The sequence below is a fragment of the Zalophus californianus genome, chromosome 9 (genome assembly GCF_009762305.2).
Source record: "Zalophus californianus isolate mZalCal1 chromosome 9, mZalCal1.pri.v2, whole genome shotgun sequence".
Lineage (NCBI taxonomy): Eukaryota > Metazoa > Chordata > Mammalia > Carnivora > Otariidae > Zalophus > Zalophus californianus.
This window is the reverse complement of record NC_045603.1, coordinates 105,090,105-105,101,877: the sequence shown is the minus strand read 5'-3', so window position 1 is coordinate 105,101,877 and position 11,773 is coordinate 105,090,105. Positions and strand designations below refer to the sequence as shown.

The window sequence follows — 11,773 nt, the reverse complement described above, 5'->3', positions numbered from 1 at the left end:
GGGGTTGGGGGAGTGGGACTGTTCCCCGAAAGAAAGGACGCTGGGCAAACACAAAGAAAATCCCAGGGGTGCAGTACTGTGTGTACAGTTGGGGTGAGGCAGAGAGGGTGGCCAGCCAAGGAGACCAGAGGAGGCCTGCAAACAAGCTGACAGCTGCAAGTCGTTTGTAACTGAACTTGCAAGGCACAGAACAAACAGCTTCACCACTTTGTGGTGACTTTGGGAGCCCCAAGAAGAAAGACGGTAGCTATCTTTGCTTCTGTCCCCTGGGGAGGAAGTTTGGTTCAGTGATTGCTTGTTGAGATTGGACAGCTTGAGGCTATGGTTCTGCCTCTGGCTGTGAACAGGGCTCAAGGTGACTGTGGAACGGGGTAAAGACAAGGCCAGGGGCACCTGGGTGGCTCAGTCGTTAAGCGTCTGCCTTCAGCTGGGGTCATGATCCCAGGGTCCTTGGATAGAGCCCCGTGTCAGGCTCCCTGCTCCGCGGGAGGCCTGTGTCTTCTTCTGCCTGCTGCTCCCCCTGCTTGTGCTCTCTCTGTCAAATAAATAAGTAAAACCTTAAAAAAAATTTTTTTTAATTAATTTCACCTGATTCTTTTTTTTTTAAACCTGGTTAGTAGAAAACTTTAAATTACATATGTAGGGGTGCCTGGCTGGCTCAGTTGGCAGAGTGTATGGCTCTTGATCTTGGGGTGGTGGATTTTGAGCCCCACATTGGGTGTAGAGACTACTGAAAAATAAAATCTTTTTTTTTTTTTTAAGATTTTATTATTTGACAGAGAGACACAGCGAGAGAGGGAACACAAGCAGGGGGAGTGGCAGGCAGAGGGAGAAGCAGGCTCCCCGCAGAGCAGGGAGCCCAATGGGGGCTCGATCCCAGGACCCTGGGACCATGACCCGAGCCGATGGCAGACGCTTAACGACTGAGCCAAAGGCAGACACTTAACGACTGAGCCACCCAGGCGCCCCTGAAAAATAAAATCTTTAAAAGAAAAATAAATAAATAAATCGCATACGTGGTTCACATTCTATTTCCACTCAACAGCACTGTATTCTAACATCCTAGCTTGGCTTAGTAATGCAGGTTTGTTTTTTTATTCATCTCTCTGTAGACTCCTTGCCTTGCACAGAGCAGGTGCTCAATAAATTTTTGTTGGGCAAACTAATAAATTATTAAATTTATTCAAAGCAGTGTTTATGCCATATGTAGAGTTCTTTACTAGAAAGATAATAAGAATTAATAACTCATAGAGTCAGTACATATCTTTTGATCATTCAGTGCTAGTATGAGGGTTAAACTCTTCTCCCAATAGCAAGGCCACAGACTAGCAAACTTCTGTGCCCCTTGTTTTCTTCCCCCTGTGGCCCGTTTTTATTGTCCCTTTGAACTTGCTCTGCTTCCACAAAAAGACAATCCCAGCAAGGTTTAGACAGCTTAGCTGAAATGTGTGTTGTGTGGCAAATAAAGGTTTTTATGGAAACTGGAGAATCTCCATAAATGAGGCTGTTGAATTATCCGGATAGATGGGATTGTTTCCAAATCACTTTGTGGCCTGGGGAGATTGATTCCATGAACAGCCCAAGGCCACAAGGCTGTTCCCGGTAGGGCTGGAACGAAACTCTCAGACTCTTATCTGGGATCTTCTAAAATTTCACAGAGAAAAGAGAGGTTGTCTGGCAGGAACGCCCTCGGCTTTCCTCCCTGCCACATCTGTGCGTCACTCAGAGAAAGAAGGGGTGTCCTCACTCCTTTCCAGAGCTAATCTTCCCTCCTGCGCCCCATGCCTATCCCCTCCAACCCATCTGGGGGCTCGTTCCTACACTCCCCTGTCCCTGAAGTTTCCACTCTCCACTATGGCTTTCCTATCACCGTGCCCCAAACCTATCTGCCCTGAAAACCATTACCCTTCCTTAGTCCTGTGATCAACCCCCCCCTTCACGCTTGCCCCTACCGCCCCCTCTGTAAGCAGGTCCCACACCTCCTCTGCATATCCTGACTCCATCCTCTGCTGATATGACTCTTAAGGCTTTAGTTTCACATTGTCCTCTCTCCTGACACTGATCTCCGACTTCCTATTAGTCATTTCTACTTGGATATGCCACAGGGACCTAATGTTCAACATGCCTAAATGACACTCCTCAAATTCCCTCAGACCTACTGCCTTTCATCTGTACCCCCGTTTCATTTACTCACGGATGCTAGAGTCAATCTTTTATTTCTCTTTCATTTTCACATGTAACCCTCCTCCCTCAGCCCCTTCTCTGCTGGTGGCTTTTACTTTCTTTGGCCTCTTCCAGAATCCATTTACTTATTGCACTTAGTACACTGGGTGCCAGGCCTTGTGCTAGGCTCTGGGGCTGTCATGGTAAACAAGACAGACAAGTTCCGGGCTTGCAGGCTCTGCAGCTAAACAGAGGTCACAGATGAGTCAGCAGGCAACCATAATCCAGAGCAACAAGTGCTTTGTTGGGGGATACACAGAGCATTGTGAAGACTGACAAGGTATCTAACCTTCTCCGGGGAGGTTAGTGAAGGGAATAGGAAGACAGTAAGTTAGACCTGTAGGAATTATCTAGGGGGAGGAGAATTTAAGGGTGTTGCCGGCATATGTGAAGGACCAGAGCCAAAAAGGACAGCAGGACACATTGGTGAATGAAAGGCGTTGCCTAGGACCCAAGCCTGAGTACAGGTGGGGAGCGGATCTGACAGAACTGCTGGCCAGGTCACATCAAGTTCGTTGGGTGAGTTAAAGGGTTTGGAAGTCATTCCAAGAACAATCTTGAACATTCAAAGGGTTTGGGGCAGGGGAGGGGTGTGATAGGATTGGTGCGTGAGAAAGGCCGCTCTGGTCTCTCCTTAGTGTGGCAAACATCAGGGCGGGAGGCCAGAGCAGAGAGGAGGAGCTCCGGCTTGAGGTTGTTGCTCTAACCTAGGGAAGGGACAACGGTGAATGGTGGCCGTAACTAGGGCAAACAGCACACATCCATTTGTTTCTAATCTTGATTGACTTCTTGGGCACACGCTAGGTTGCAGGCGCTGGAGGAGATGCCAAGATGACTAAGCCTGTTTCCGGACTGAGGAAGCTCATTGTCTGGTAAGAAACAAATTATTATTCGTCAAGTAAATAAAGGATTGCAATGCAGTGTGATAGGTGCTATGACAGAGGTAAGGACAAATGCCCATGGGAGTCAGAGGTGGGCGGCCCAAGAGGCCTGCTAGGGGTGGCCACAGTTCTTTCCCTCCAGGGGAGGTGAGCTTTGCCTCCCCACCCTGGAAGAGGGTATTCTTACTTCACTCAGAAGTGAAGTGTGGTTGAAACTAGGCCTTTGGGCCCCAATTCTTGGGAGACTGAACTCTGTGAGGCCCAGGAGCCCAGGTGACACTCCCCGGGAAGGCCACCCCCAAGACTGCTAGGACGGGCTCCACAGAGACCATGCCAAGAAGCCAGTCCCGAGTCTAGAACTTCCCTGCCCTCACCCAGCATGAATTTGTTCAAGAAAGTTTTAGTCCCAAAGGATTTGTTAATAAGGGTTTTACTGGGATCATTTCTCTCTTCTGCCTGCCCAGCTCCTATGCCTGATTCAAAACCACGTTCAAATTCTGCTCCATTGGTTCTCCCCTTTCGGCATAGAGCCACACCTAAGTCTTCACCATCCCCCCCAAACCTCCATTCATGAATCGGCATCGCCACAAACTACTTTGTCTGCTCCTCTGGAACACATTCATGGTAGGTGCCGAGTGAGCAGTGAGCGTGAGGGTCAATCGATTGGTCTTTCCCCCCTCATTCCAATCCTTAGCGACTTCTACCTTAGGATTTCCACAGCATTGTTTCCTCTGATACTCTGATGTGGGTTTGTTCGCGCACAGATAAGGTTTGTTTAATAGCAGCTGCAGCCCCCTTTTATGGCATCTCTTCCATCTACCTGCCATAGCCGGCTTTCAGAAATGCAAATCTGACACCATTACCCCCGTGCTTAAAATCTTGCATGATTGCCTATCTCCCAAGAGATGAACCGAAGCCCCAAGCATGGCATACAAGAATCTTTAGAAGAGGTTTCTTGGGCGGGCGCCTGGGTGGCTCAGTTGGTTAAGCGACTGTCTTCGACTCAGGTCATGATCCTGGAGTCCCGGGATCGAGTCCCACATCGGGCTCCCTGCTTGGCAGGGAGTCTGCTTTTCCCTCTGACCCTCTTCCCTCTCGTGTTCTCTCTCATTCGCTCTCTCAAATAAATAAATAAAATCTTTAAAAAAAAAAAAAAAAGAAGAGGTTTCTTGGGCCCCTGGGTGGCTTAGTCGTTAAGCGTCTGCCTTCGGCTCAGGTCATGGTCCCGGGGTCCTGGGATCGAGCCCCGCATCGGGCTCCCTGCTCCGCGGGAAGCCTGCTTCTCCCTCTCCCACTCCCCCTGCTTGTGTTCCCTCTCTCGCTGTGTCTCTCTCTGTCAAATAAATAAATAAAATCTTAAAAAAAATAAAACAAAAAATGAAAGAGTTTCCTTGCCAACGTTTCTGGCTGTATCCCCTGCTTTCCACAAGGCTGAGCTTTTCCATAATAGACTGTGTCCTTGTCTCGGATGTTCTGCCTTGAAAGCTCTCCCCCATCACCTTGTCCGACTGACCTTTCATCTCCACCGTTCAGCATTTTGCTTCAAATGCCTTCTTTAGGGGTTCTCCCTTGACTCACTCACCCTCTCCATTTTGAAAAATCATACTATTAGACATATATAACCATATTGTTACTGTTTACATTTCTTTTCTCCATTAAATAGTAAACTCTTTAATGAAGACATTAAATAGTAAACTCTGAGGGGCTGTGTCTTTGGGACCACAAGATTTAGCTCAGCGCCTGGTTGAACATGCTTCGGAGGGTCTCAAGAAACAGAAAGAATGATCTTGAAGGATCTATGAGGCAATATTTTTGGTGGGGAGTTCAGGTATGTTCCTGGGTTCCTGGGCCTGAGGCTCAAACTCATCCCATGCTCAGTGTCCGTGTTCACTTTCCAGTGCCCCATTTGATCTTTACCGCTTCCTCCTACCCCCTCTGCCTTCCTGCCCAACTCCTCCTTTCTCTAAGATCTCTGGTTGCAAATTTCCTTTTTTTTTTTAATTTAAAAAAAAATTTTGTTTATTAATTTGACACAGAGAGAGCATAAGCAGGGGGAGGAGCAGCAGAGGGAGAGGGAGAAACAGGCTCCTCGCTGAGCAGGGAGCCTGATGCAGGGCTCAGTCCCAGGACCCTGGGATCATGACCTGAGGGGAAGGCAGACACTTAACGACCGAGCCACCCCGGCGCCCCAGGTTGCAAATTTCCTGATAAATGTATGTATACTAAGGTGTGGGTAACTAAGGTGTAAGGTGTATTTGTATTTCAGTAACAAGGTTGGGGGTGCCTGGCTGGCTGTTAGCAGAACCTGTGACTCTTGATCTTGGGGTCGTGAGTTCAAGGCCCATGTTGGGGGGAGTGTTTACTTAATTAAAAAAAATTTTTAGGGGCGCCTGGGCGGCTTAGTTGGGTAATGTCTGCCTTTGACCCAGGTTGTGATCTTGGGGTCCTGGGATCGAGCCCCGTATCGGGCTCCCTGCTCGGCCAGGAGTCTGCTTCTCCCTCTCCTTCTGTATCTCCCCACACTCCCCTGCTCATGCTCTCTCTCTCTCTGTCTCTCAACTAAATATATAAAATCTTTAAAAAAAATTTTTGGGGTGTCCCCCAGTTTTTTTTTAAAATGAGGATAATTTTGGGGCACCTGGGTGGCTCAGTCAGTTAAGCGTCTGCCTTCGGCTCAGGTCATGATCCTGGGGTCCTGGGATCGAGCCCGGCACGGGGCTCCCTGCTCAGTGGGAAGCCTGCTTCTTCTCCCTCTTCCTCTGCCCCTCCCTCTCAACTCGTGCTCTCTAACACTCTCTCTCCCAAAAATAAATGAAATCTTTAAAAAAAATAAAAAAATAAATGAGGATAATTTTTAAATTTTATTATTTCATTGGAGAATTCATTGCATCTTAGAGAAATCTTTTGTAGCTGGAGAATAAACCTTCCCTTTTTCTTCTTGCTGACAGCAGCCACGGAGAAGGAGGGCTCTTGGCTAAGAATTTATTGCAGTCTTATGAGAGCCGTAGTCTCCAGGCCTTTTTTTTTTTTTGTACAGCTAAGGGAAGTGTATCTGAGATGTGTGGCCCAGCCCAGGGCCTGTGTCTTGTTACCAGATGGTCTGAAGGGGAGAGCGCGAGGGGGTGTGTGGGCAAAGAAGGAAAGGAACTACACACTGCCTGGCATGATAATGTGACTGGGCTGGCTCTGCAGAGAGACGGGTCTCCTGACATTTAGGCTACAGCCTCTGTGAAGGGCTTGTCCTCAAGCAGTGTAAGAGCATGTGTTTGGTGCGTCAGTAGCCTTGTTGGCAAGTGGGGAGAGGTGCCTGTACTCACGCTGAAAGCAAGATTGGAAAGGGGCCCCTGACTCAGAGGCCGACACCCACCTTGGACCTCACTGCAGGACCTAGAGCCCAGCATATGAGTAGGACTTGCAGGGTTAAATCACTGATTGTCCATAACCCGAGACGTGGACTGGTACTGTGGAGGGGAGGGCGTGATCCCTCCTGGGATGTGATCCAGCCTCTGGTCGGTCAGGGGTGCGGTTTTCTACGAGGTGGGATGGGGGAGTGGAATACAGAAGTATTTTGGCAAGGAGGAGCAGTCTTCGGGATAGGGAGTCAGGCAAGACTGAGGGTGTGCATATGACGCAGATTTCTGATTGTGAGCTGAGATGCTTGAAAGCCACGGTGCTGAAAGCAGCTGGTGCTGAACGGGGGCAGGCCTAGAGGCAGAATCTTAGGTCCCCTGTATAAGGTAGGCAAGTATACACTCCTTTTTATAGACGAGACACTGAGGAAGTTGTGAAGAAAGCAATCACTGACCAAGCCTTGGCTAAGCACTGTGCCAGGTACTTTCTTGAGTTACTTGGTCTGCTTCTCAGGTGGCTCTGTGTGGCTGGGGTGGTACCCCATATTTAGAGCAGAAGAGTTTGGGTGACTTGCCCAAGGCCTCACAGTTCTCAGAGCTTCCTGGAGGAGTCTTTTGACTTCCTGGAGCAGTGTCCTTGGCTGCTCAGGGAAAAGCCTTTGAAGAGGGTATCGGGAAAATGACATGCTGAGTGCAGGTGAATGAATCTCTCGTGGTTACATTTTAGGCATCAGTGGAGGGAGGCAGAAATGCCCCTCGCCTCTCAAATCACACTTCAAAGGCAACAACAAAGCCTTAGAAGTAAAACCTGCACTGCATGGCTGGTTTGTGTGGGAGACAACTCCTGGGCTCTTTCTAGGCTGCACAGAAAGTACTGGGAACATTAACACGAGAGCAAAGGATTTCACTGAAGGTCACCTAGAAGTAGAGAACAAAGGAATAGTACTAAAAGGGTATCTTTACCCATAAATTTTTCCCAAATGGTGAGCAAGTGTTTATTGGGACCAATTATGTGGCTGCTACCATGATAATGGCTGTGGGGGAGTTAAAACCTACAAACCTTGAGCATTCGAGGCATTTAGAGCAGTGCACATGCGTGCACACACACATGCACGCACTATGAGCAGTCCTCTCTTGTGTGTGCCCGCACGCTCACACAGGCATGGAAGGGTCTGGATGGAAAGGGACGTGCGGTGAAGTGGCCAGCCAGTCAGGATGAAGGTGTAAAGGTTGGGATGTTTCCTGGGGGCAGACCTGTAATGCTGAAGAGAAGCGCTGCGAACCGTCATAGGGTTTGACAACTGACGTTTCATCTGGTTGTAGTTAGCGGATGTCAGCTACGTTTCCAGCTCCCGTATCTGTGATAAGGCTAGGAAACTCTGGGAAAACGTACCAGTTTAGTGATAGCAGCAAAGAGGGGAATTAAATGAGTTTATTTATCTGGGAAATTCCGTGATTTATGAGATATCAAGGAAGCAGTGTCTCCCCGTAATGTTAGGAGCCTGGGAGTGTTGACTTCTAGTTTTCTTGACCAGCTCTGTCCTTGACATATAGGGTGACCTTAAGACCTTCTTCCTGCCTCATTCCCTTCATTTCCTGCTACTGCCCTTGCAGCTCAGTCGACCCTCTCCTTCGGGCTGATGTGCTCCCCACCTCCCGTGAGCTATGCTGTGTTCAGGGCTCAGCCTCTACCGATGCTGCCCTCCCCCTTCACACACACACGCGCACACACACGCATGCACGCACTATGAGCAGTCCTCTCTCTCTCCCCCTGGAATTGAGGCTGTTTCCCAAAGCGAAGGAGAAGGACATTGTGGATACTCAGCCATCATGTAACCTGTGTTGAGTATCCCTGTGCTCCTTATTTTAGTGTTCTATATACGTGCCCCTGTCAGCATCACATTCTGTTTTATCCACAGTGGACTGCAGCTGTCCAGAAGCTGGAGCAAACTTCGCTTCTGGCCTGGGCCCACAACCCACACAATGTCCTGTGCAATAAATATCAATTGGTTTATTAATGAAATTTATTGCCCATTTTTTTTAAAGTGGTGACCACAGTTGCCTACCAAGCAGTTTTAGATCATTAGGGGGAAAAGAGTCATATAAACATAAATTATTAACTTACGAAACAATTTCCTTTAAACAAAATCTGTAACTACTTTCCCTTTTGTGGTTTTTTGTATCACATGAATAAGCTTTACTATAACTTACACATACCCACGAATATAATACGATCAGAAAGTTTTGAGCAATCGGAGCACCTAAGCCTGACTTTGGAATTTTGTTTTCAAAATGAAAATACTTTTTTTTTCTGATTAAAGTAACTATTGGATTGGATCAAAGTTAGTAGTTTTCCTAGAAAAGAAACACAGTTTCTTTATGTTCTGGAGCCTGTTTTGAGTGCCGTTTTATGCACTGTACAAATGGTATACTTTATATTTTCTCTCTACTATATTTTTTCAACATGGTTTCAGGGAATATTTACACATTGTACATATTCTGTTCTTTAGTGATAATAAGTGCCATTTATCGAGCACAAAGTATGTGCCATGCATTTCACATTTATTGGCTCATTAATCCCTCCCAATAATCCGTGGGGGGAGGTTTCTCGATGGTATATTTGTGTCCCGCGTGAATTCTTTTTTTTTTAAGATTTTATTTATTTATTTGACAGAGAGAGTGCAAGCAACAGCACAAGCAGGGGGAGCTGCAGAGGGAGAGGGAGAAGCAGGCTCCCCGCTGAGTGGGGCTCATCCCAGGATCCTGGGATCATGACCTGAGCTGAAGGCAGACACTTAAATGACTGAGCCACCCAGGCACCCCTCCCGTGTGAATTCTTATCAAAAGGCCTCCACTTCACAAAAGGCTTTTAATCAGGTGGGTAAGATGACCACCAGGTGGATGTCAGGAAGCTTCCTTCTCCATCACCCCAGGGCTTACACGTTGGGCTCAGGAGCAAAAGGTCATGGTGGCAGGAAAATGAAGATCATGTATGGATGGTCTCAACAACATGGACTTCTTCTTACCAAGGCTGACCTGACCCCCGCCACTGCTGTGAGCCCAGTTTGCAGCAGCACACCAACTCTTTGTTATGGCTCTAGTCATTGGTGAGATCAGCCAGCTACCTGGTGACTGCTTTATTACATTAGACCCCTTCTGTCATCAAAAGGGCACCTCTAGGGACGCCTGGGTGGCTCAGTCGTTAAGGGTCTGTCTTTGGCTCAGGTCATGATCCCGGGATCCTGGGATCGAGCCCCACATTGGGTACCCTGCTCAGCGGGAAGTCTGCTTCTCCCTCTCCCACTCCCCCTGCTTGTGTTCCCTCTCTCACTGTGTCTCTCTCTGTCAAATAAATAAATAAAATCTTAAAAAAAAAGGTACTTCTATTTTGTCCTTTATCAGAATAAATGCTTATCCTAGATTGTGTCTGCTTTCCAGGATTCTGCTGATAGAAAATTGTGAAGTTAGGGGCGCCCGACTGGCTCAGTCGGTAGAGCATTTGACTCTTTATCTCGGGGTTGTAAGTTCAAGTCCTACATTGGGTGTAGAGGTGACTTAAAAATCTTAAAAATTGTGAAGATAACGAATGTCTTAAACATCTCCAAGGTGTCCCACAAACGTTTTACAGTGAAAGAAAGAAGTCGTACACTGCTGTCATAAGATTCAGTAGTTTTATCATGTGCCCCATTGTCAAGGAGTCATAGAATGGCAGTGTGCATGGGCTAGCAAAGACATAGCCCCTTCAGAGATTGGTGTGCTATACTGCAGGGTGGGGCTCATGCTCTGAGCCAATGACCAACACAAGGATCGGTCCTTCCCATACCCAAAGTACACGGAGCTGGGCACCTGGCTGGCTCAGTCGGTACAGCATGTGACTCTTGATCTCATTCAGGGTCATGAGTTCAAGCTCCACGTTGGGTGTAGAGATTACTTTTAAAAAATGAACAATAGGGCGCCTGGGTGGCTCAGTTGGTTAAGCGACTGCCTTCGGCTCAGGTCATGATCCTGGAGTCCCGGGATCGAGTCCCACATCGGGCTCCCTGCTCAGCGGGAAGTCTGCTTCTCCCTCCTACCCTCTTCCTTCTCGTGCTCTCTATCTCTCATTCTCTCTCTCTCAAATAAATAAATAAAATCTTTAAAAAAAAATAAAAAATAAATAAAAATAAAAAATGAAAAATAGGGGCGCCTGGGTGGCTCAGTCATTAAGCGTGTGCCTTCGGCTCAGGTCATGATCCCAGAGTCCTGGGATCGAGTCCCGCATCAGGCTCCCTGCTCGGCGGGAAGCCTGCTTCTCCCTCTCCCACTCCCCCTGCTTGTGTTCCCTCTCTCACTGTATCTCTCTCTGTCAAATAAATAAATAAAATCTTTAAAAAAGACAAACCATGAGAGACGCTGGACTCTGAAAAACAAACTGAGGGTTCTAGAGGGGCGGAAGGTAGGGGGATGGGTTAGCCTGGTGATCGGTATTAAAGAGGGCACATCCTGCGTGGAGCACTGGGTGTTATGCACAAACAATGAATCATGGAACACTACATCAAAAATTAATGATGTAATGTATGGTGATTAACATAACAATAAAAAATTTAAAAAAAAATCTTAAAAAAAAAAGAAAAATACACAGAACTACGAACCAGGAAATGAAAGTGGGCAAAATTATACCCAGTGACCCATTCACAAATTTCTTTGCTTCCTATCCCCACGTAATCTGTTCTTTGCTGGTTTTAGTGCCCATGGGAAGAGAACTTCCACAGGAGACATATTGAAATACATGCTCATATAGCTACCTAATGTTTTGTCTCCTTGTGTCATCAAGCAAACAGGAAAAAGGGGGAGTTGGAGTGGTGACTGGATCATTGATCCTTCCTTCAAGGGAAGTAGGATTGCTGCTAGACAATATAGCTAGGGAGGAGGGTATCTTCCACGTCCTGGAAAGTATTAAGTAGGAAGAGGGCTACATGTGGCTATTGGGCTATAAAAAGGGTAGGTTATAGCAGACTTGGGTCATTGCTTTGGCTGTCTACTTCCAAATGTCCATCCCACTTACAAGTCTTTCCCAGTGAAGGAGTCCTAGTGGCATAAAGGATCCTGTCTTCCACCGTGGAAGGCTAAACCAGCATTTCCTCTTCCCACAGGGAACATAAATTGGTTCAGCCCAATTCTTTGAATCTGGAGGGCATACCACAGAGATGTAGAAATGGTTACTGATAATTCACAGAGCCAAGTGTCCCCTAGAGGCCTCCTGGGGTTTATCAGGCAGACTGTTTCTGAGGTCAGTCCTGGCTAGGGTTCATGGGTATATGGACAGATCTGGGTTTTGCA

General features: G+C 47.4%; 1 protein-coding gene across 4 annotated transcripts in view; it reads left to right on the top strand.

Annotated features, from left to right (window-relative positions):
• The first annotated feature begins 2,530 nt into the window (after positions 1–2,530).
• Positions 2,531–11,773, top strand: part of ADA2 (adenosine deaminase 2) — an 85,339-nt gene continuing 76,096 nt past the window's right edge. For 3 of the 4 annotated variants that reach the window (XM_027595646.2, XM_027595651.2, XM_027595645.2), the window contains exons 1-2: positions 2,531–2,742; positions 3,028–3,095. The gene's annotated coding sequence lies outside the window, so the exon portion shown is untranslated. Of the gene's footprint in view, positions 2,743–3,027; positions 3,096–11,773 lie in introns of those variants that run through there. The other variant, XM_027595650.2, reaches the window with a different exon arrangement.